Source organism: Oncorhynchus mykiss, chromosome 25, assembly GCF_057628025.1.
Source record: "Oncorhynchus mykiss isolate SJ-2025 chromosome 25, ASM5762802v1, whole genome shotgun sequence".
Lineage (NCBI taxonomy): Eukaryota > Metazoa > Chordata > Actinopteri > Salmoniformes > Salmonidae > Oncorhynchus > Oncorhynchus mykiss.
The window spans coordinates 38227574-38253503 of NC_143046.1; the positions used below are offsets into that span (position 1 = coordinate 38227574).

The following is a 25930-nucleotide window of genomic DNA, read 5'->3' on the forward strand; positions in this document are numbered from 1 at the left end:
TAATCATAGTAAAATGTCTTAGGTCAGTTAGGATCACCACTTTATTTTAAGAATGTGAAATGTCAGAATAATAGTAGAGAGAATTATTGATTTATTTCAGCTTTTATTTCTTTCATCACATTCCCAGTGGGTCAGAAGTTTACATACACTCAATTGGTATTTGGTAGCATTGCCTTTAAATTGTTTAACTTGGGTCAAACGTTTTGGGTAGCCTTCTACAAGCTTCTCACAGTAACTTGGGTGATTTTTGGCACATTCCTCCTGACAGAGCTGTTGTAACCGAGTCAGGTTTTTAGGTCTCCTTGCTCGCACACGCTTTTTCAGTTCTGCCCACACATTTTCTATTGGATTGAGGTCAGGGCTTTGTGATGGCCACTGCAATACCTTGACATTTTGTCACAACTTTGGAAGTATGCTTGGGGTCATTGTTCATTTGGAAGACCCATTTGCGACCAAGCTTTAACTTCCTGTCTGATGCCTTGAGATGTTGCTTCAATATATCCACATATTTTTCCATCCTCATGATGCCATCTATTTTGTGAAATACACCAGTCCCTCCTGCAGCAAAGCACCCCCACAACATGATGGTGCCACCTCCGTGCTTCACAGTTTGGATGGTGTTCTTCTCCTTGCAAACATCCCCCTTTATCCTACAAACACAACGATGGAGGACTATGGCCAAACAGTACTATTTTTGTTTCATCAGACCAGAGGACATTTCCCCAAAAAGTACGATCTTTGTCCCCATGTGCAGTTGCAAACCGTAGTCTGGCTTTTTTATGGCAGTTTTGGAGCAGTGGCTTCTTCCTTGCTGAGCGGTCTTTCAGTTTATTTCGATATAGGACTCGTTTTTACTGTGGATATGAATACTTTTGTACCTGTTTCCTCCAGCATCTTCACAAGGTCCTTTGCTGTTGTTCTGGGATTGATTTTCACTTTTCGCACCAAAGTACGTTCATCTCTAGGAGACAGAACGCGCCTCCTTCCTGAGTGGTATGACGGCTGCGTGGTCCCATGTTGTTTATACTTGCGTACTATTGTTTGTACAGGCGTTTGGAAATTTCTCCCAAGGATGAACCAGACTTGTGGAGGTCTACAATTTTTTTCTGAGGTCTTGGCTGATTTCTTTTGATTTTCCCATGATGTCAAGCGAAGAGGCACTGAGTTTGAGGTAGGTCCTAAAATACATCCACAGGTACACCGCCAATTGACTCAAATGATGTCAATTAGCCTATCAGAAGCTTCTAAAGCCATGACATCATTTTCAGGAATTTTCCAAGCTGTTTAAAGGCACAGTCAACTTAGTGTATTTAAACTTCTGACCCACTGGAATTGTGATACAGTAAAATATAAGTGATTATAAGTGAATATTTGTGATACAGTGAAATATAAGTGAATATAAGTGAAACATAAGTGAATATAAGTGATAAGTGAAATAATCTGTCTGTAAATAATTGTTGAAAAAATTACTTGTGTCATGCACAAAGTAGATGTCCTAACCGACTTGCCAAAACTATAGTTTGTTAAAACTTCTTATGGCTGGGGGCAGTATTGAGTATCTTGGCTGAATAAGCTGCCCAGAGTACACTGCCTGCTACTCAGTCCCAGTTGCTAATATATGCATATTATTAGTATATTTAGATAGAAAACACTCTGAAGTTTCTAAAACTGTTTGAATGATGTCTATGAATATGGCAGGCAAAAACCTGAGAAAAAATCCAACCAGGAAGTGGGAAATCTGAGGTTTGTCGTTTTTCAACTCATTCCCTATTGAAGATACAGTAGGATATTGGTCATGTTGCTCTTCTTAAGGTTTCCACTAGATGTCAACAGTCTTTAGAAACTTGTTTGAGGCTTCTACTGTAAAGGAGGGGCTCATAAGGGCTCTTTGAGTCAGTGGTCTGGCAGAGTGTCACAAACTCGTGACACTCGTTCACGTGAGAGGTAGCTCGCGTTCCATTCCTTTTCTACAGACAAAAATAATTCTCCGGTTGGAAAATTATTGAAGAGTTATGTTAAAAACATCCTAAAGATTAATTCTATACATTGTTTGACATGTTTATACGGACTGTAACGGAACCTTTTGACATTTTGTCTGCGCCTAGTGAACACGCTTCGTGAGTTTAGATTTGTTTACAAAACTCGCTAACAAAAGTAGCTATTTGGACATAAATGATAGACATTATCAAACAAAACAAACATTTATTGTGGAGCTGGGATTCCTGGGAGTGCATTCTGATGTAGATCATCAAAGGTAAGTTAATATTTATAATGTTATTTTTGACTTCTGTTGACTGCACAATATGGTGGATATCTTTTTGGCTTGTTTGGTCTCTGAGCGCCGTACTCAGATTATTGCATGGTTTGCTTTTTCCGTAAAGCTTTTTTGAAATCTGACACAGCGGTTGCATTAAGGAGAAGTGTATCTAAAGTTCCATGCATAACACTTGTATTTTCATCAACATTTATTATGAGAATTTCTGTAAATTGATGTGGCTCTCTGCAAAATCACTGGATGTTTTTGGAACTACTGAACATAACGCGCCAATGTATACTGAGATTTCTTGATATAAATATGAACTTTATCGAACAAAACATACATGTATTGTGTAACATGATGTCATATGAGTGTCATCTGATGAAGATCCCCAAAGGTTAGTGATTAATTCTATCTCTATTTCTGATTTTTGTGACTACTCTCTTTGGCTGGAAAAATTGCTGTGTTTTTCTGTGACTTGGCTCTGACCTAACATAATCATTTGTGGTGCTTTCGCCGTAAAGCCTATTTGAAATCGGACACTGTGGTGGGATTAACAAGAAGTGCATCTTTAAAATGGTGTGAAATACTTCTATGTTTGAAGAATTGTAATTATGGGATTTCTGTTGTTTTGAATTTGGCGCCCTGCACTTTCACTGGCAGTTGTCATATCGATCCCGTTAGCGGGACCTCAGCCCTAAGAAGTTTTTAACAAGACATTTGTGGAGTGGTTGAAGAACAAGTGTTAATGACGCCAACCTAATTGTATGTAAACTTCCAACTTCAACTGTACACACACAGAGAGAGAGATACTTCAAACGAGACCAAGGCTCATCATCGATAAACTGGTAGTCAAACCAAAATTCATCTGAGAAATAAATCAATAAAAAAGAGGATACCTTGGTTTCAACTAGGGACATGGTCAGCATATCATTTTCGGCACTATTATGTACAGCATAAAAAAGTCAGCCATTTCATGTCCCATTTCTTCCCTTTGCAGTGAAATGGATGCCATTCAGCTTCTGCTTTGTCACACTGTCATGGCTCATAACTTCAGATGTCCTCTTGACAAATTAACCCACGGCCGAGGAGTCACTCAGACGTGCCACTCCTATGAATTTATCATGAGTAACGTCATTCACTCTACAGACAGATTTGCTTTACCATTCGCCTCAACAATTGGGGTGGAGGGCTAGCCTAGTGGTTAGAGCGTTGGACTAACAACCAAAAGGTTGCAAAATCAAATCCCCGATCTGACAAGGTAAAAATCTGTTGTTCTGCCCCTGAACAAGGCAGTTAACCCACTGTTTCTAGGCCATCATTGAAAACAATAATTTGTTCTTAACTGACTTGCCTAGTTAAATAAAGGTAAATAAAAAACAATCCTCAGAGCTGAGGAATGAAAACACTGGGTCAAACTTCCAGTCAACTCTTAGATTGGTTGCTCTAAACTCATTTGAGTGCTCATAAGCTGGTATAAATTTGCGTGTAATGTATTATAAAGTCTGCATTGATAAGTCTTTCTAAAAATTGTTTTTTTTCCAGTCCCACACAATGTCAAAAGACCTATATGTTTGTTAGAGAAAGAAACATGACTGTTATGCTTTTGTGGAACTTTGCATACCCTTCTGTATAATAGCAGTGGTAGTAATAGTAGTGAAAACCAATTATAACATGAATATAGGTTATTATCAGTAGTAGTAGACATTTATGTTAGGAGCAAGGTCATCAGGTCATCCATTGGATTTACTTGGTCCATGATGATAGCTTCAGGCATGCTATGTTCTATTAATATTACTGTGTATGATCATATATTCCTTATAGCAGGGCATGTAAACACTTAATGTTACATTTTGTAACACTTAATGATGGTTGAAATCAATATTTTACAATATTTTACACAGAATCAAATAAACGTCCTTTATGAGAGGAGTTAAGTTCCGCAAGAATGATCTGTTGTGGAATATAGACTCAAATCACAGGGAGAGTCACACAATTAGTGGAAATGTAAAGAAATCAGTACGGACAACTCACTGTACTCTGGAGTATATCACAGAGCAATTTCATAGCAAAAAAAGATCTATGCATTCAAAAATACATCTTGTTATCTCCCTAAACAATGAATTATGCCTTAATGTGCTATATTTAATGGTAAGAAGCCTACTAGAATACATGACTCAATCCTTCAATCATTTATCACTTGGAACAATGTTTAATTGCCATGGGAGAACAATTTCAAGTCAATTATATCAACTCCCCGCTGATCCTGTCCTCTGTAGTGCTCCACCAAATAGCCATGTGAGGCTCCTCTCATCTTGAAAAGATATGGAGGTAATTATTTTCTTAATTGCAAACTTAATTTACTAAGTCTTACTTTATGCTTCCACTGGGTGGTATAAGATGGTGGCCCATCCTCCATTTTGTATGTCAGTCTTTCATTCTCCAATGCTCAACAGACAGATAAACTGTACAAAACAGCTGTTACAGTGATTGACAGCTTGTCTTTTGCTCTGGAGATGCTAGTCATTACATGGGGGTGGTTAGGCCTATGTGCAGAGGCATTGCTAATAAAACTTACATAACTTTCAAATTCTTTGATATGTTTACTTCTGTGCATTATATAATTTGTTTGGGACACTAATAAAGTTGAGCAAAAGTGAATTCAGAGATTTACATACCACAGAGCAGCACATAGCTGTCTGTTGATTGACTGAGCTCAAGTATATCATTTAGTATTGGTCAACTGTGAAGGAACCCAATTATTTGAATGATTGGATAATGTGAGGTACATGTACAGTAATTACTCCTAGTTTTGTTGTTGGCTAGCTGAATTTCTGCTGTCGAGTTTGGTCTCAATTCTGTAGCCTTCAAATCCCTTTATGGTTTCAATTGTCGTTGCTTTTGTCTTCTCGTTAGACCAAGCTATCACGTTGTTTCATTCAGACGACAGCCACATAGTGGACATGAAGGCTTGATGAGGATGGCGGAGGTGGTGATGGGACCGCTGACAGCACCATGAAACGTTCAAAGACCTCAATCTGCAGCAAATTAGGGTAAGTTTAAGGTGTGTGTGAGTGAGGAAGAGGAAACGTGTGTGTGCGTGTGCACATGTGATGCATCATCCACTGCAGTTTTATTGAGTTACAGCATTGATTGTGTGGATCCGTCTGACACTATAATGAGCATTACTTGATTGAATGTAAAGTATCATGCAGTCATGTTGTCAGTGGTGGAAAAAGTATTCAATTCTAATACTTGAGTAAAAGTAAAGATACCTTAATAGAAAAAGAGAGTCAACCAGTAAAATACTACTTGAGTAAAAGTCGAAAAGTATTTGGTTTTAAATATACTTTTACTATCAAAAGTAAATGTAGTTGCTAAAATATACTTAAGTATCAAAAGTAAAAGTTAAAGGATTAATAATTTAAAATTCCTTAGATTAAGCAAACCAGAAGACAATTTTTTATTTATATTTTTTATTTACGAATAACAAAGGTCACAATCCAACACTCAGACATAATTTACAAACAAAGCATTTGTGTTTAGTGAGTCTGCCAGATCAGAGGCATTAGGGATGACCAGGGATGTGATGTGTGCGAATTAGGCCCTTTTCTGTCCTGCTAAACATTCAAAATGTAACAAGTACTTTTGTATGGAGTAAAAAGTGCATCACTTTCTTTAGGAATGTAGTGAAGTAAAAGTAAAAGTTGTCAAAAAATAAATAATAAAGTAATGTACAGATACCAAAAAAACTACTTAAGTTGTCACACCCTGATCTGTTTCACTTGTCCTTGTGCTTGTCTCCTCCCCCTCCAGGTGTCACCCATCTTCCCGATTATCCCCTGGGTATTTATACCTGTGTTTTCTGTCTGTCTGTGCCAGTTCGTCTTGTTTTGACAAGTCAACCAGTGTATTTCTCCATGCGCCTGCTTTTTCCTCTTCTCTGTTTTTTGCTAGTCCTCCCGGTTTGTGCTCAGAATTATCAACCATCATAGATATTGTCCGATTTATTCAAGCTAATGTATAAATAGGACTGTTATGGCAGTTCCTTATAACCACTCACAATTGTCCCCATAACCTCCAAATGCTCATATTCAAACAGTAACACCAAATGGAATTGAACAGTTGGCTGTACAAAGCAAAGGGCAAGGGGTTGCTTTCTCACAGGACAACACAGTGGATATGGCATGACTGTTAGGATTCTCTTTCAAAGTTGTTTAGATTCTTGGTCATGCATGAGGCGTGATATTGGAAACAGCAAGCTAATTTGACTTGAACTATTGTGACTTGAGATACTTGTGTTTGGTTATAAGATCCCTTATCTTCCTGCTTCAGCGAGGTGACTTTGCCCTCCTGTTTGCCTGTCTGTCAGCTGAGAGAGAGGAAGTTGTACGAGCGGATTTATATTGCATTTCCCGTCCCTTATTGTTATTTTGGGGGCAAATAACAGATTGCTCCTCCACTCGCAGGCAGCAGTACAAATCACTCTGTGTGTAATCAATCCTTTAGAAAAAAGTCAGTGTGCCCGCTGCTGGACTCAAAATGTAATAAACGTGACATTAGGGATGCGGGTATCATTCACTTGATGAATTACAGAATGTATAACGTTTATGGAAATGATCATCGACTGATCATCCGTCACAATTTATTTGTGCTCAGTGCTACTGTGGCCCCGGACTAAAATGTTATAATGTCATGAGTGTGCAGCATGTTGTCAATGCTGGCCGTGGCCTTACAGCAGTGGGTCTCTTTAGCTCTGGTGTATGTCACGTCGTCCATCCATTCAACAATGGAGTGGACTGTGGAAATGATAATTGGTCAATTGACTGGTCTGCGTGTCCATTGGCCAATGAAAGTGCCAGGCCACGATTATGCACTTGGGACACTTGCTATGAATACAATTGCTTCACTATGATATTATAAGACAATTTACAAGCTATTTCCATGTGTGCACAACCTTTAATTTGTATGCAAATATGTAAAAGGGGGCTTGTTAGCCTTGTGTGAGTATGTATGTGTTATGCAATGGTGGAAAAAGTACTCAATTGTCATACTCGAGTAAAAGTAAAGATACTTCAATAAAATGACTAAAGTTAGTCACCCAGTGAAATACTACTTGAGTAAAAGTATTTGGTTTTAAATGTACTTGAGTATCAAAAGTAAACGTAATTACTAAAACATAGTTATCAAAAGTTAAAGTATTAATTATTTCAAATTCCTTATATTAAGCAAACCAGATGGCACAATGTTAGTCTTTTTTTTATTATACAGATAACACCTGTGGTGGCATCAATAATAAACAGATGAGAAAATGATCAAAACATTTAGTCCACCCTATCCACACGGTGGAATAGAATCCCAGAGTTATGAATACATTAGAATATGATTAAACCCATGACATCTATCATTTGCACCACACTATGGTACATTTTGGTAAGCAATAAATCCCAGTTATGTCAATAGAGCTCACTAGACTTCAATTTATGAAAATTGCATGGAATATGAAGATTCACAAAGGACCAGACTCAGTGAATGCTGTGTGATGGAGCCTCTGGAGAGTTTCAAATCTCTGCTGCAGGAATGTAGGATCATAATGGAGAACATATCTCTTCATTAACTGGGGGTAGGAGGAGTGCAGTACAGCGCAGTATGGTTCAGGCACTGATGTATGGCTCTCTCTCCATTATGTTGTCTCTGCACTTTCAGCACACAGTAGTGTATCTCATACATGTGTAAAAACAAGTTCAATTTCTTGGTAGAGCAAAGGTGTTTGGCAGAATGATGGTTTTATGTAAACGCTGCATTCCAAATACTTTGCATTATGTTGAGAAAAAAAAAGAACAGCTATATTAGGCGTTGTTAACGTTTTGTTGAGTGTGACTGTTACAATTTACTATTATAAACACTCCATGAATTTGGCAGGTCAGAAATCAATTGGTTCTCTCGCAATATAACATGTACACATTCAAAATGATATTCAATAATCTTTCTAGCTGAGTTGTACTTTAGGCTACATGAAGCTGTGGCATTTATTTCAAGTGACATCTTTCAATTGACACTTCTTTCAAAATCCTATTTTGTGCAACAATGAGCCCGTCAGTCACATTTACTTAAATCAAATCAATACAAATGTTATTGGTCACATACACATGTTTAGCAGATGTTATTGCAGGTGTAGCAGTAAAATCTAACAATTTCACAACAATACACACAAATGTAAAGTAAAGGACTGTAATTAAGAATATATAAATATTTGGATGAGCAATGTCGGAGCGGCATAGACTAAAACAAGGTTTAATAGAATACAGTATATATGCTAAATTAATGCAAAATATGTAAACATTATTAAAATGACTATTGTTCCATTATTAAAGTGGCCAGTGATTTCAAGTCTATGTATATAGGGCCGCAGCCTCTAAGGTGCTAGTGATGCCTATTTAACAGTCTGATGGCCTTGAGATATAAGTTGTTTTTCAGTCTCTCGATCCCTGCTTTGATGCACTTGTACTGACCTCGCTTTCTTGATGATAGCGGGGTGAACAGGCAGTAGCTCGGGTGGTTGTTGTCCTTGATGATGCTAACATGATTGATGATTTATAGCAGTCAAATACATTTCTGCTCCTGTGACTGATTGTACATCCTTAAATGGGAGCATGGTCAGTCATTGGTACAGTGCCTTGCAAAAGTATTCGGCCCCCTTGAACTTTGCGACCTTTTGCCACATTTCAGGCTTCAAACATAAAGATATAAAACTGTATTTTTTTGTGAAGAATCAACAACAAGTGGGACACAATCATGAAGTGGAATGACATTTATTGGATATTTCAAACTTTTTTAACAAATCAAAAACTGAAAAATTGGGCGTGCAAAATTATTCAGCCCCTTTACTTTCAGTGCAGCAAACTCTCTCCAGAAGTTCAGTGAGGATCTCTGAATGATCCAATGTTGACCTAAATGACTAATGATGATAAATACAATCCACCTGTGTGTAATCAAGTCTCCGTATAAATGCACCTGCACTGTGATAGTCTCAGAGGTCCGTTAAAAGCGCAGAGAGCATCATGAAGAACAAGGAACACACCAGGCAGGTCCGAGATACTGTTGTGAAGAAGTTTAAAGCCGGATTTGGATACAAAAAGATTTCCCAAGCTTTAAACATCCCAAGGAGCACTGTGCAAGCAATAATATTGAAATGGAAGGAGTATCAGACCACTGCAAATCTACCAAGACCTGGCCGTCCCTCTAAACTTTCAGCTCATACAAGGAGAAGACTGATCAGAGATGCAGCCAAGAGGCAATCCATCATTCAAACTGCTCAACTGAACTTATTTCTGATGTCAGGTGGTGTTTGTATGGAGGTTGTTTTTCAGTTGTGTTTCCCCTTGTTGGTATTTGTCCCTTGGATTTTACTTGGATGACTTTTCATGTTTCCAATATACCTCCTTGTTTTTGTTTCATATTTTATTTCCTTTTCACCACCCCAATTAACTGTGTAATTCTTTATCTGCAAAGTGAACAACTTAATTGCATGAAATTAGATCATGAACTATTCCTTGTCATTTCATGGTGTATTGATTAGTTAAAAGGGCAAGTCTGACTCAAAAAGGTTAAAACCCCTACATCTTTCAAACTAGGTTTCAACACAGGTCAGTGATGTAACATGTAAGGCTTTTCCCTCGGGCAAAATTCAAATCCCTTCTGTATAACCAAAGGTGAAAGCGATTTTTTTGTCCCTTCTGAATGAATGAATTTCCACATGAAATGAGATGTTCTGTCCAATCCTTTTATACAGTTCCATTTAATTGTGGAGCACAATACTGTATCAACAAAAGGCTATATCCAATACAGTGTGTGGATAACACACTGTGCATACAGTATAGTGATCATAGCCATTGATACTCTGATGTAGCTATCCATGTAACTGGCAAAAGAAGCCGTTATTCTGAACATACAGATACCCTCAGTGTTTGATTCCACAGTGGTAAATTCCCAGACAGTGGAGGGAAAGTGAATTAATCATTTTTCAATGTTGCTTTATAATGTCCAGTAGTAACTCCACTGTCCACGATGGCATGGCCCATTTTGTTTTCTCTGGTGAGTCAGTGCATCTGTAATACACATGGAGTCTTGGATATTTTTTTTTAATGTATGTATGAAGTTTGTAGTTTATATTTTGAATATGCATGTAAATGCAGGGTCAGGTGCAGAAGCAACAGAGAATAGTACAGAAAGTTGGTATACTTAAAAAGTTATACACAGTGGGCACCAGGAAGAGTTTGCGCTTTTAGGAGTATTCCATTGGTTCAATTATGTACAATAATAAATAATGCATTATGATTAAAAGAGTGAAAATTATAATTTGAGCTCACGACACGTGTCAAGTTTGTCCATCACTGCACTACGTAGTCCATGTACTGTATGTGGATATGACTATTATCTCCAATAGAGGGCATAGTAGACTGTATGGACATGTTAGTGCTTATGACTGTAGTAGTGTAACCCAATACTTCCAGTAGTTCTTAATTTACAAGTTCACACATGACTCTGTGGCCGCACATGACTCGAACACCAACATCATGTATGCTGACAAGACTGTGGTAGATCTGATCACCAACAGCTATGAGACAGCCTATAGGGAGGTCAGTGACCGGGCAGTATGGTGCCACTCTTTCCCTCAACGTCAGCAAGATCAATGAGCTGATCGTGGACTACAGGAAACAGGGTTAACTGTTTGGGGTTGTTTGGAGGTTTTGGGGGGATCATTTGGGCTGTTTTAGGTGCTTGAACTTTTTAGGGCTAGGGGGCAGTATTCGGAAATTCGGTTGAATGACGTGCCCAAAGTAAAAGTAAGTAGGATATGCATATAATTATAGCATTGGATAGAAAACACTCTGAAGTTTATAAAACTGTTAAAATAATGTCTGTGAGTATAACAGAACTGATATGGCAGGAGAAAACCTGAGGTCAAGCCACCCAGAAAAAAATTAATTCAGCCCACCACTGTTTCCAATGGCTGTCATGTTTAATATGAAGGGAAAACCTCCCAGATTGCAGTTTCTAGGGCTTCCACTAGATGTCAACAGTCTTTAGAAAGAGTTTCAGGCTTATTTTGGGAAAAATTTGCTAGAATTTGTAGTTTTTCTAAGTGGCTCCCATTTTGGCTGTAGTGTTTTCATGCGCGTGGATGAGAGCGCGTTCTTTGTTGTTTATCTCCGGCAAAGACAATAACGATTCTCCGTCTTAAATTGTATAATTTATTTAAATATTAGGGTACCTGAGGTTTGATTATAAACGTTGTTTGACTTGTTTGGAGAAGTTTATTGGTAATGTTTGGGATTCATTATGTATGCATTTTGAAGGAGGGAAACCGGTGGATTATTGAATGAAGCGCGCCAGCTAAACTGAATTTTTGGGGATATAAAGAAGGACTTTATCAAACAAAATGACCATTTGTGATGTAGCTGGAGTGCCAACAGAAGAAAATCTTCAAAGGTAAGGCATTTATTTTATCACTATTTCTGACTTTCGTGGCGCACCTGCCTGGTTGAAAAACGTTTTTAATGCTTTTGTGAGTAGGGCGCTGCCCTCACCAGAGCATGGTTAAGCTTTTTTCTGATGTATTACACTTGTATTTTCATTAATGTTAAATATTACTATTTCTGTAATTTGAATTTCACCTGATGTTGTCGAGGTGGGTCGCTAGCGCCACGCCTAGCCATAACATTAAAGGCACAGTCAATTTAGTGTATGTAAACTTCTGACCCGCTGGAATTGTGATAAGTGAATCTGTCTATAAACAATTGTTGGAAAAGTTACTTGTGTCATGCACAAAAGTTGATGCCCTAACAGACCTGCCAAAACTATAGTTTGTTAACAATACGTTTGTGGAGTGGTTGAAAAACAAGTTTTAATGACTCCAACTTAAGTGTATGTAAACTTCCGACTTCAACTGTATCTGCACATCAATTTCAGGAATGTAAACATCTGCTCCTGTGCGCCCACTCTCTGGGTCCTTGGATCCATCTGTGAAAACCCGTAAATTATTATTTTTTTAAGCGGCCTCCCGAGTGGCGCAGCGTTCTAAGGCACTCCATCACAGTGCTAGCTACGTCACTACAAAGCTACACATCTTGGTCTTATACCAGGCTGTGTCGGAGCCGACCGCGACGGGGAGACCCATGAGGTGGCGCCAATTGGCCCAGAGTCGCTAGGAGAGGGTTTGGCAGGTCGGGATGTCCACTAGTCGTGGTCTAGCGACTCCTGTGGCGGGCTGGGCGCATGCACGCTGACACGGTTGCCAGGTGTCGGGTGTTTCCTCCAACACACTGGAGTGGCTGGCATCTGGGATAAGCGAGCGTTGTGTCAAGAAGCAGTGTGGCTTGGCGGGGTTGTGCTTCAGAGAATGCACAGCTCTCGACCTTCGCCTCTCCCAAGTCCATACAGAAGTTGCAGCAGTGGGACAAGCCAGTAACTACCAACACTGAATTGGGGGAGAAAAAAGGGGGGGGGAGAAATCTCTACCAATGTAATTGTCAACCAGTTTCCCTATATCACTGACTTCTGACTAATCTTTCCTTTTCTCTACCATGGTTAGATCAACAACAGGATCTGGCAGTAACCATGGAGGAACATCCCCTTTCACCACAGAAGGGCTAACATCCAACTCCCTGAAACCACTCATCAGCAAGCTTTACAACTGTCCAAACAAAACCACTGCCTTGTCTACTAGTATATTCCTAACAGTAATCTAGAACACTAGCAGCCATTCAACAACCTTTCAACCTAACCGAACAAGCTAAAGACAACTTTTTACACCATATATCCAAAGGCATCTCACCTGCCTCCACTAGTAAGGCACATACAAGTGTTGATTTAAATGCACCAATACATATCCTTAAAGCTTTATGCTGGATTCTGTCCAACCTCTGAAGCCAAGTTAATTTGCTAAATTGTAATTACTCCACTACTATGGCCCATTTATTGCCTTACCTCCTCACGCCATTTGCACCCACTGTATATTGACTTTTCTTTTTTTCTATTGTTTTAGACTGTACGCTTGTTTATTCCACGTGTAACTCTGTGTTGTTGTTTGTGTCACACTGCTTTGCTTTATCTTGGCCAGGTCGCAGTTGTAAATGAAAACTTGTTCTCAACTAGCCTACCTGGTTAAATAAAGGTCAAATAAAAAAATGAATAATAAAAAAAGACTTCGCCACTGTCCCATGAACTTTACACCCGTAATCAATTGTTGTCCTGATCCGAGCTCTATAAATATCCATAAAATATTTTGTCTATCAACACCCCATTCAGAACCAGAGATCACCACCTTCTTACACTTTTTTTCAACATTTTTGACATGATCTTTCTATGTATATTGCTAACTCCACCATAGACCCAAATATTCATATTTAGAAATCCTCCCCATAGACTGTCCATACAGAAACAACTGTATATTATGAGCATCTTTCTTCTTCAAGAAGAACATACTTGACTTTTCCACTAACAATTTAAAACCTCAGTCAATCGACCATCTTTCAACATCCATTATAGCTTGTTGAACAGATTTGATCACATGAGAGACATTCCTTTCCCTCTTCCATATAGCTCCATCATTATATAGGGAAGCCTCAATACACGTACCTTCATTCGAAAACACATCGTTAATCATAATTTTGAACAAAAATAGGGCTGATAGCAATGCCTTGAGGAATACCATAGTCTAATCCATAGGCAACAGATAAAATGGATCCTATTTTAACTCGAAAATAGTGATTAAATAAAAAGGCCAAAACCAAGTTATATAATCTCCCACCAATACCAAGAATTTCCATCATAATCAGTAGGCCTTCTCTCCACATAGTGTCATAAGCCTTTTCAATGTCAAAAAAAGACAGTAGCCGCTTTATTGCTCACCTTTACTACGGCATCCAAAGTAGATCTACCTTCACAGAATACACTTTGGCATTGACTCAATAAACCTCTATGTTCCAGGAAATATGACAATATGTTGACTATCATCTTTTCAATTAGTTTATACAAGTTAGAGGTCAGTGCTATTAGTTTAGAACCATCAGCACATGAAGGGTCCTTACCAGGCTTTACAAAACGTAATATTACTGCACGTTTCCAACCAGAAGGAATAACCCCCTCACTCCACATCTTATTAAATAATTACAGGAGAACATCTATGACCTCATCAGGTAGATGCTTAAACATTACATAGCACAACTGATCGTGACCTGAGGCTGTATATCCACAGCCTATGAATTAATGTATGGTAAAAACAGCTTCAAAATAAGAGTCAACAGTATCCCTTTTTTTATACACATTAACATGAGCATTTAAAATCTCACACATTGCTTATATACTTTGTCCAAAGTAACCCCACTACCCTATCTAATGTCTTCCCCAACAAGTCAGCTTTTTCTTCATCAGTTATGTTCATTTTTTGACCCACAACCAAAACTGGAATTTGAGTGGACTTGCTTCTTCCAGTCATCTTCTTCAACATAGACCATACATCCCCCAGCTCAGTACCCTTGCCTATTGTAGAGCAGAACTGTCTCCATGTGTTTCTCTTCACAGACTTAATGACCCTATGTACTAAAGCACTCTTCCTTTGGAAATCAAGTAGATTCTCACAAGTCATATTCCTCTGTAAGCCCTAACAATTGTCAAAGACTCCAGTCACCCAAGTCATAGACTGTTCTCTCTGCTTCCGCACGGCAAGCGGCACCAGAGCGCCAAGTCTAGGACCAAGAGGCTCCTTAACAGCTTCTACCCCCAAGCCGTAAAACTGCTGAACGATTAATCAAATGTTCACCCAGATTATTTCAATTTTGTTTTTACACTGCTGCTACTCGCTGTTTAGCCGCAGTGCAGTCTTCAGTCCACCAAGGAACCGCCTTCCTTTTCTCACCCCTTTCACTCACTGGTACATATAAATTCACAGCACTCAAAATCAGAGGTCACAAAGACAGCATATACATCAACTGGCCTCTATAAAGACAACTCTCCATCAATGATCACCAAACTTCTCAGTCTGCTTCCTGAAAGCACCTACTTCTGAATGGTACCCTACAGTGCCTTGCGAAAGTATTCGGCCCCCTTGAACTTTGCGACCTTTTGCCACATTTCAGGCTTCAAACATAAAGATATAAAACTGTATTATTTTGTGAAGTATCAACAACAAGTGGGACACAATCATGAAGTGGAACGACATTTATTGGATATTTCAAACTTTTTTAACAAATCAAAAACTGAAAAATTGGGCGTGCAAAATTATTCAGCCCCTTTACTTTCAGTGCAGCAAACTCTCTCCAGAAGTTCAGTGAGGATCTCTGAATGATCCAATGTTGACCTAAATGACTAATGATGATAAATACAATCCACCTGTGTGTAATCAAGTCTCCGTATAAATGCACCTGCACTGTGATAGTCTCAGAGGTCCGTTAAAAGCGCAGAGAGCATCATGAAGGACAAGGAACACACCAGGCAGGTCCGAGATACTGTTGTGAAGAAGTTTAAAGCCGGATTTGGATACAAAAAGATTTCCCAAGCTTTAAACATCCCAAGGAGCACTGTGCAAGCGATAATATTGAAATGGAAGGAGTATTAGACCACTGCAAATCTACCAAGACCTGGCCGTCCCTCTAAACTTTCAGCTCATACAAGGAGAAGACTGATCAGAGATGCAGCCAAGAGGCCCATGATCACTCTGGATGAACTGCAGAGATCTACAGCTGAGGTGGGAGACTCTGTCCATAGGACAACAATCAGTCGTATATTGCACAAATCTGGCCTTTATGGAAGAGTGGCAAGAAGAAAGCCATTTCTTAAAGATATCCATAAAAAGTGTTGTTTAAAGTTTGCCACAAGCCACCTGGGAGACACACCAAACATGTGGAAGAAGGTGCTCTGGTCAGATGAAACCAAAATTGAACTTTTTGGCAACAATGCAAAACGTTATGTTTGGCGTAAAAGCAACACAGCTGAACACACCATCCCCACTGTCAAACATGGTGGTGGCAGCATCATGGTTTGGGCCTGCTTTTCTTCAGCAGGGACAGGGAAGATGGTTAAAATTGATGGGAAGATGGATGGAGCCAAATACAGGACCATTCTGGAAGAAAACCTGATGTAGTCTGCAAAAGACTTGAGACTGGGACGGAGATTTGTCTTCCAACAAGACAATGATCCAAAACATAAAGCAAAATCTACAATGGAATGGTTCAAAAATAAACATATCCAGGTGTTAGAATGGCCAAGTCAAAGTCCAGACCTGAATCCAATCGAGAATCTGTGGAAAAAACTGAAAACTGCTGTTCACAAATGCTCTCCATCCAACCTCACTGAGCTCGAGCTGTTTTGCAAGGAGGAATGGGATAAAATTTCAGTCTCTCGATGTGCAAAACTGATAGAGACATACCCCAAGCGACTTACAGCTGTAATCGCAGCAAAAGGTGGTGCTACAAAGTATTAACTTAAGGGGGCCGAATAATTTTGCACGCCCAATTTTTCAGTTTTTGATTTGTTAAAAAAAGTTTGAAATATCCAATAAATGTCGTTCCACTTCATGATTGTGTCCCACTTGTTGTTGATTCTTCACAAAAAAAGTACAGTTTTATATCTTTATGTTTGAAGCCTGAAATGTGGCAAAAGGTCGCAAAGTTCAAGGGGGCCGAATACTTTCGCAAGGCACTGTATCTGGAAAAGTAACATAAAAGCTAATGGTACACAAAATCGGGAAATTAAAACTTCCAACAGTAGAATCATTAATTCCATTCCATTCACACATGGATGCAATATAGTTAGAAGCCAATGTGATGTCCAGGCAGGATGCAACCCCTCACAATGTGGTCTAAGCCATGTTTCTTGAACACATATGACATCAGATTTGAAATCAATTACATATTTCTTAAACTTCCGACCGTTAGCAATAAGGGTTCTGAAATTCCACTGAAGGATAAAAAAAAACATTACTATAATTATCATCATACTGAGACATTCCATCATTAGATTTATTAGGAGTCAACATATCTACAATCATGGCGACAGCAACATCTGTTACTCCTAAAAACTCTTGCTGCTTCCACAATGATCTTCAACTTGGCAGTTGTCCTTGTCAGGTTGATAACCTTTCCAATGAAGGCTATAAAGTCAATCTGATTAACTATTAAGGTGTCCACAATTGTGAGAACAAGATTTCTTAACAGGTCTCATATCTGTGTCTGGACCAACATAAGCAACATTTCCTACAGTGGGTCCACTTATCACAGGACTGAACCTATCGTCTCCATCATTCTGCCTAATAGTTCGACCAATCTGCCTTGCCGCTGCATAAGAGACATTGAGTTCTTTTATATCTTTGGGCCTCTAGCCTTTTTCTGCACCTGACATCCACTATATGGTGGACTGTGTCCCCCCCATTAAAACAGTTAACCTTGACATTGTTTCCACATTCACCATAATCATGTTCCCCTTCACACTTGGCACTTGGAATCTTTTCTTTCCTTTGCACAGAGTTGCTACATGTCCCATTTTTGGGCATTTAAAACACCTTAATTGAGGTGGGACAAACTCTCTAACAGTGAAAGCCAGGAAGCCCGTGTGTACATTCTTAGGTAAAACCTTCTCAAACATTAATAATACAGACAGGATTTCACTTATCTGCCCCTCTTTCTTACTGAACAGCCTTTTGGCTTCAACCCCTATGCCCCCCCTCTACATAATCTATGCACATAGATAGTGGAGCCCTAGAAATGACCCCCCTCAGCTTAACCGAAGCACCAGGACATGACTTTTCTTCTTTTCTTCCCATTGAGAGTTTTCATTTTCATAATCTTCCCTTTCTGAACATGGTCAGCACAGAATATTAACAGTCTACCATTACCAATAAACCGGGCTAATGTGACTTCACCTATATCTTTCTTAGTGGCATTAGCTAATCGAATGGTGTGTAGATGAGACCCTGTGGTCGCATCAAATGCGATTAGAACTTTCCATTACTTTTGCTTGTCACTACCTGCACCCTCTTCACATTCAACACTAGAAGCGCCACTGCTGTCTTTCTCTCTCCTTGAACTTTAACACAGACCATCCAGGTCCACGACTTTCATCATCACCACCCATTACATCAGAGCTATCATCCATGTCGACCACAGTCCAGCACAGCTGTTGCTAAAACCGGCAACAATATAAAAACGATGGATTCTATTTAGCTTCCGAGTTTGAAGTCGAACCCTCGATGCCACCGCCTCCTCTGAAACTGGTCAATGCGCATCTCTATTATTTTGCTTTTATTACGCTTCTGTGTGTTTTCAGTAACTGCCTGGGTTGTTTGGCACTGAACTAAAAAAAAAGGAACTCAGCTATTTAACAAGGGAAATTGATTGCAGGTGCACTCAGAGCGTAGAGATGTATAGAGACCTCCAGTGCCCAAAAGCCTGTATAACATGGGCAGTGCCCTTGCGGACTGATACGTAACGATCTCTGCACATCTCTATGGCTCAGAGGCGCCTGCAATTAAAGGAACCGTTAACTGAAAAAGTGAAATTAAAGGAACAGTTAACTAAAACGTGTCAGAAAATGAGAGCCTTTTCTACAGGGGTTGTTTGGGCTTCTTTTCAGTACCCGTTTGCGGTCGTTTGGGGTAGTTTGGGGTTCTTTTGGGTACCTGTTTGGGGTGATATAGTAGATTACTTTCAAGTTTGCTCTTATTGATTTTGCTCCTCTCTTCTCCTCGCTGACCTACTTTGAGCTCCTTCATCTTTTTGTTCAACTTTTGTACTATCACTTTCTATTTCAACTAAACTAGGAACATATTGCAGAAGAGACATTTGTGCATTGGAGCCTGTGAAAGAAGGAGTATGGGACATACATTTTTATAATAAAATAAATATTTTACTGGCATGTCCTTAAGTTAAGATTGAAAGGCAGTTTGAGATCAATTGCTGGTCACTTGCCATTCATGCAGATAATGCCATTTCATGAAGGGAACATTTTGATGTGCTGGGAGGATAATGGCGAAGCAGGGGTTGGCTTCGATGGGTAGAGAGAAGCTGTCGTCTGTGATAACTTCAGATGTGGGGGAAATTCATGAAGGTGCAATTAAAAAAGGGCCCAGTCAGAGAAGTATTGGTAGGACCCCCTACTGTGTGCTGGGCTTGCCACAGCTATATTTTACATTTATGTTGTGCCAATGTATTGTTGTACCCCTACTTCTTGTAAAACCTGGTAGAGCTCTTGCCTCTAAAGGGTTTTTAAGTGGAATTAGTCAATGCTATTGTAATGAATGAAACTCTTTTCGCCAGTTGATCCTTTAAATGCTAACATTTGAAGAACATCAGATTGAGTTTCGTACGTTTTTATTTGTTTGTCCTTATGATGCAAGTAAATTCAAAGCGATAAGCCAAATGTTACATGAGTAAAGAGGGAGGGGGTACACACCTACACACACACACATACACAGGCCATCTGGCAATTCTGGCAAATGCCAGATGGACTGGACAATAAATAAAAAAATTCACCCAATTTATTGTGGGAAGCTTCTGGAAGGCTACCCGAAATGTTTGACCCAAGTTAAACAATTTAAAGGCAATGCTACCAAATACTAATTGAGTGTATGTAAACTTCTGACCCACTGGGAATGTGATGAAAGAAATAAAAGCTGAAATAAATCATTCTCTCTACTATTATTCTGACATTTCACATTCTTAAAATATAGTGGTGATCCTAACTGACCTACGACATGGAATTTTAACGAGGATTAAATGTCAGGAATTGTGAAAAACTGATTTGAAATATTTTTGGCTACGGTGTAGGTAAACTTCCTACTTCAACTGTACACGTCTAAACCAAAGAATCCCCTATGCAAGTAAACATTTCACTGTATCGTTTACAGCTTGTGTATCCTGTGCATGTGACTAATAAACTTAGATTTTATTTGATATAGTGTGTCTTTACCAGAGACGGTAATGTGAAGAAAAACATGACCTGCACCAAAGTCAAATGAGGATATAACGTTAGGCCAATGAGACCATATCCAAGTTCTAAAATAGAATGCTCTGCTTTCACTTTGTCACACTCACAACCCTAAGCTATTGCCTGTAATTAGCTCACCATTAACATGCAAATAATGATATTGTTGTGAGTTTATTTTCCTGTAATAATTAATACAATTTAGCTTAAGTTAAGACGTTGTTATCTATGTGATATGGTCATTACTTGAACTGGCTAGCCAGCTAACTTAACGCTAGCTAGCTAGCTAACAAGATAGAAATGAACCAAAGCATTGTTTAAAAAGTTGCTTTTAGTTGCCTGATTTGCTAGACTGACATACGCTAAATTCATTTTTAAACGGATGGATTTATTGGTGTTAAAATACACCAGTTATACTATTTTGGACCACCAGGCTGCTGATGTCATCCCTTTTCAGGACCCTGCCATTCAAAGATAATTAGTAAAAAATCCAAATAACTTCAAAGATCTTCATTGTAAAGGGTTTTAACACTGTTTCCATGCTTGTTCAATGAACCATAAACAATTAATGAACATGCACCTGTGGAACGGTCATTAAGACACAAACAGCTTACAGATGGTAGACAATTAAGGTCACAGTTATGAAACGTAGGGCACTAAAGAGGCATTTCTACTGACTCTGAAAAACACCAAAAGAAAGATGGGTCCCTGCTCATCTGCGTGAACATGCCTTAGGCATGCTGCAAGGAGACATGAGGACTGCAGATGTGGCCAGAGCAATAAATTGCAAAGTCCATACTGTGAGACGCCTAAGACAGCGCTACAGGGAGACAGGACGGACAGCTGATCGTCCTTGCAGTGGCAGACCACGTGTAACAACACCTGCACAGGATCGGTACATCTGAACATCACACCTGCGGGACAGGTACAGGATGGCAACAACAACTGCCCGAGTTACACCAGGAATGCACAATCCCTCCATCAGTGCTCAGACTGCCCACCATAGGCTGAGAGAGGCTGGACTGAGAGCTTGTAGGCCTGTTGTAAGGCAGATCCTCACCAGACATCACTGGCAACAACGTTGCCAATGGGCAAACACACCGTCACTGGACCAGACAGGACTGGCAAAAAGTGCTCTTCACTGACAAGTCGTGGTTTTGTCTCACCAGGGATGATAGTTGGATTCGCTTTTATCGTCAAAGGAATGAGCATTACACTGAGCCCTGTACTCTGGAACGGGATCGATTTGGAGGTGGAGGTTCCGTCATGGTCTGGGGCGGTGTGTCACAGCATCATCGGATTAAGCTTGTTGTCAAAGCAGGCAATCTCAACACTGTGCGTTACAAGGATGACATCCTCCTCCCTCGTGTGCTACCTTTCCTGCAGGCTCATCCTGACATGACCCTCCAGCATGACAATGCCACCAGCCATACTGCTTGTTCTGTGCGTGATTTCCTACAAGACAGGAATGTCAGTGTTCTGCCATGGCCAGCGAAGAGCCCGGTCTCAATTCCATTGAGCACGTCTGGGACCTGTTGGATTGGAGGGTGAGGGCTAGGGCCATTCCCCCTTGAAATGTCTGGGAACTTGCAGGTGCCTGGTGGAAGAGTGGGGTAACATCTCACAGCAAGAACTGGCCTTTTTTTCAGGAACACATCTGATCTCTCCACATCTGATAGTCACATGTCTGTGGAACTTGTTCAGTTTATGTCTCAGATGTGTAATCTTGTTATGTTCATACAAATATTTACACATGTTAAGTTTGCTGAAAATAAACCGTTGAAAGTGAGAGGATGTTTCTTTTTTTGCTGATTTTAGCTGTCACGATCGTCGTAAGAAGCGGACCAAAGCGCAGCGTGGTGTGAATGCATCATTTAATAGATGACAAAAATCACAAAGTAAACTGTACAAAAACAATAAACAAATAACGACCGTGAAGCTATCATAAGAACTGTGCTGACACAAGCAACTAACATAGACAATCACACCCCCCCCCCCCCCCCCCCCCAAACAAACAGTGAAACCCAGGCTACCTAAGTATGATTCTCAATCAGAGACAACTAATGACACCTGCCTCTGATTGAGAACCATACTAGGCCGAAACATAGAAATCCCCAAATCATAGAAAAACTAACATAGACTGCCCACCCCAACTCACGCCCTGACCATACTAAATAATGACAAAACAAAGGAAATAAAGGTCAGAACGTGACATTAGCCCTGAGTCTCTACTTTTATCCAATGCAAAAAGGACTTAGGACTTTAGGACTTTACTGTTGGATGAATACATGGCTACTAGCAGTGGGCATCACAGGCGGCTGGTGGCATCTTAATTGGGCAGGATGGCTCATAGTAATGACTGGAACGGATGAAATCGAATTAAACACATCTAACATGTAGTTTCCAAGCATTTGATACCATTCCATTTACTCCATTCCAGACATTATAATGAGCCGTCCTCCCCTCTGCCGCTTCCTGTCTTGGTTATTATATTTAGAGTTAGTGATCCAGCTAATTGTCCTTTGAGTTTCCACTTCCTTAGGTGTTGAACCCCAAATGAATTAACCTATGATATTAGTTAGTGCACATAAAGATGTATGTAACGGATCTTTATTGAAAATAAAAAATTGAAATTCTAGAATCCTATTTTGACAGTAAAATAGCAACTATAGTCTAATTGTCAACCCAAAATTGATGACAATCACTGCATAAGGTTGCAGATCAAAATATCTTGAATCATGCATTTCTGCTTGTACGTGTTAGATGAAACAACTTATTTATTGAGCTGGAAGGTAGCGCAGTGATGTGGGCTGGTGTGGCTAAAATGCCAGGGCCGAATTCTTGTCCCAGTCTGCCCCTGCGGTCACACTCACATACACACTTATCATAAGTATAGCCAATATATTTAGTGCTGTGAGTTGTGTAATTAAGTGATAATGCCTGAGAAGCCATGTATGGAGGATACAGGTGTTGTTGGCATGGCAAACCATGCCAATATATCCTCCAAACACCAGTTTCTCAGGCATAATCACTTTTATACAACGGGTTACCAGCATATTCAAGTAATTATTTACATATTTTCATTAAAAACGTTATTTTGATGTATTTATTAATCATGTTTAATCCACAAGATATAGTCCACTACACAAATCTAGGGTTGCTACCCAAGCCGGCTGGTCGTTTGTTCTATCTGTTCGGTTGCCAGTGACGCGCACCAGTCGTTCAGTCTTGTTTTGTATCTATGGACGCGACCAAGTCGTTCTAAATGTTCCATTGCCATGCTGGCTGACAACGTTCTTGTCCCTTGCTTGCTAGCTAGCCAACTATGGCTAATTTACAGCCACGTCAAAAAGTGCAGCCAGAATAACAGCAAAGTATCCCCATTTGCATTTGTTTAAGCTGTTTTCTAGTGAAAATTATTTGGTACATCGTTAACAATGATCTATTGAGGCGCGATTTTGCCTTGCATATGAAATGTGCTCAATTGTCAGGACACTTGTTCAGAGGAGCTAGCGAACAACACAGCTAACACAATCACTTCAAACACAAGCTGGAAAGACTGCAAACTTGCTGCTCTCCATTAAGTCTGACCTTTTTTCAATGTATATATTTTTTGTATGTATCCATAAAAAATATGCCAGCTGGTTCATGAATTCTACTGGCTGAGAAACGCTGCCTGCCTGTCTCGTCCCGAATCGCAACACTTTCATTACTATGCGACAGCTGGAGATCAAATTTGAATATTGAAACAACGTGGGAGAGACAGACAGCAAGGTTTATACAAATCTCCGCTGTTGAAATCTAAATGTTAGTCTAAAAGAAATGTGAGCTAATGTCTAGATGCTTTTTTTTTTAAATGGAACGCCGTTTGGGTCTTTGCATGTCAAAAAAGATGCACATCAAATAACACTATTTGACATGTCAAATAAGCTTGTTGACCAATCAGGACCCGAATATGACTGCGCGTCACATAATTTAACGCGTTCATAAATGTTTTACGTAGTTATTACACATTGATTACACCATCACTCATATTTCATATGTCACAACGATTCATCGAATGTATGCTATGATGCTGGTAAAGTTGTCACGTGCACCTACAGTGCTGGTCATAAAAAGCTATCTAGCTCATGGATGCAAACAATGTTCTTCCCCCAAAACACAGCAAAACGACATAATCTGTTTTAGTAGCTATAGTTAGCTAGCTAACCATCTAGCTAGGTGTTATCATCTAAAATAACCCCAATTTATAAAATAGTTCTTATTTGATCAATTGGGGTCGGACGCAAATATGTGAAGCTAGCCATAATAAGGATAAGCCACAATAGTTGACTTTGCGGTTAGCCTTCAAAATAAAAGTATGTGATTGACAGTGATGCCAATGAATACAAATTGTGGAATTATGACATAATTGAATAGATCATGCTGAACGAGGTTGGAATGTTATCTAAAATCAACAAAAGACAATAATTTGTTAATTTGACAAAAATCTGTTGAAATCACACTGAATGTGTTAGACTTTAGATTTGTATTAGGGGCATACTTATTTCACTGTACAGCCTAACCTATGGATTGTGGATCAATGACATGGAGTATCAGTCTACTCAGTGACACCCAGAGCAGATTAGCATCATAGTTCTAATTGTGGGACCCTGAAAGAACTGTGAATTGAGCCACATTTATTGTCAACCTATGTATATTGAACACTATTCCAGAGGAAAAACAATACTGCGTGGAGGTTTCGGAGTCTGATAATTCTGATGAGGACATTGAGAACAATGTATTGGGTAATTGAGTAGACTGACACCCCATTTCATTGATCCCCAATCCCTAGGTAAAGCTGTACAGTGCAATATGAATGTCAATACACACAATAGGCTGACTGGGTGGGGGATTTCACACAGTCACAGTCCCGCGATTAGAGCTACAACGCTGATATTTGCGTAAACTCTTCACAGTTGTGTTCTGTGGGTGTCACCGAGTAGACTGATAGTCCATTTCATTGCATCACATTCCAACATTGTTTTACATTATATAGTCTAAATATGGCATGATTCCACCAATTGTAACCTTCTGCATCACTTTCAAATAGGTACTTTTATTTTGAAGGCAAACAAATTCCAATATTGTGCCTAGTCCTTATTGTGGCTATTTTCACAACACATAACCTGGTCGGGTCGAGCCTGGTGAAGCTAGCTGGCTGCTTATAACGATAGTTTTGGGCAACAGGGTTTAATAGCTGGCTATGTATTTATTTTCATGAACTGAAGTTCAATTTCAATGGGCGAACAACAAGTGGCTACCTAGCTAATACCCGAAGTTGCGGTCCAACACAACATTCTACAATTCAACTGTGTTATTTGACGTGTCAGATAGTGCTATTTGACGTGTATCTTTTTTGACACGCAAAGACCCAAACAGCATTCCATATTTTTATAGTGGAGATCAAGTTTATAAAGAGCCTGGCTGGGCTGACAGTGGATTGCGCAGTCAGATGGAAAATAAGCATTTTAATATAATACATTTAGCTGGTGGTAATTTGTGGAATAGACACGGCCTGGAATGCGGTTTTAACCAATTAGGATTAGACCCACCAGTTGTATAATTAAGCAATAAGGCCAGAGGGGGTGTGGTATATGGCCAATATATCACGGCTAAGGGCTGTTCTTATGCACAACACAACGTGATATGGCC

The 25930-nt window shown here is 39.5% G+C and overlaps 1 protein-coding gene across 1 annotated transcript in view; it reads left to right on the top strand.

Moving 5' to 3' along the window:
* The window catches only part of LOC110505123 (teneurin-3-like), a 260767-nt gene that overhangs the window by 57278 nt on the left and 177559 nt on the right, over positions 1-25930 (top strand). The window contains exon 2 of the mRNA XM_090219766.1: positions 5174-5310. The gene's annotated coding sequence lies outside the window, so the exon portion shown is untranslated. The remainder of the gene's footprint in view (positions 1-5173; positions 5311-25930) is intronic.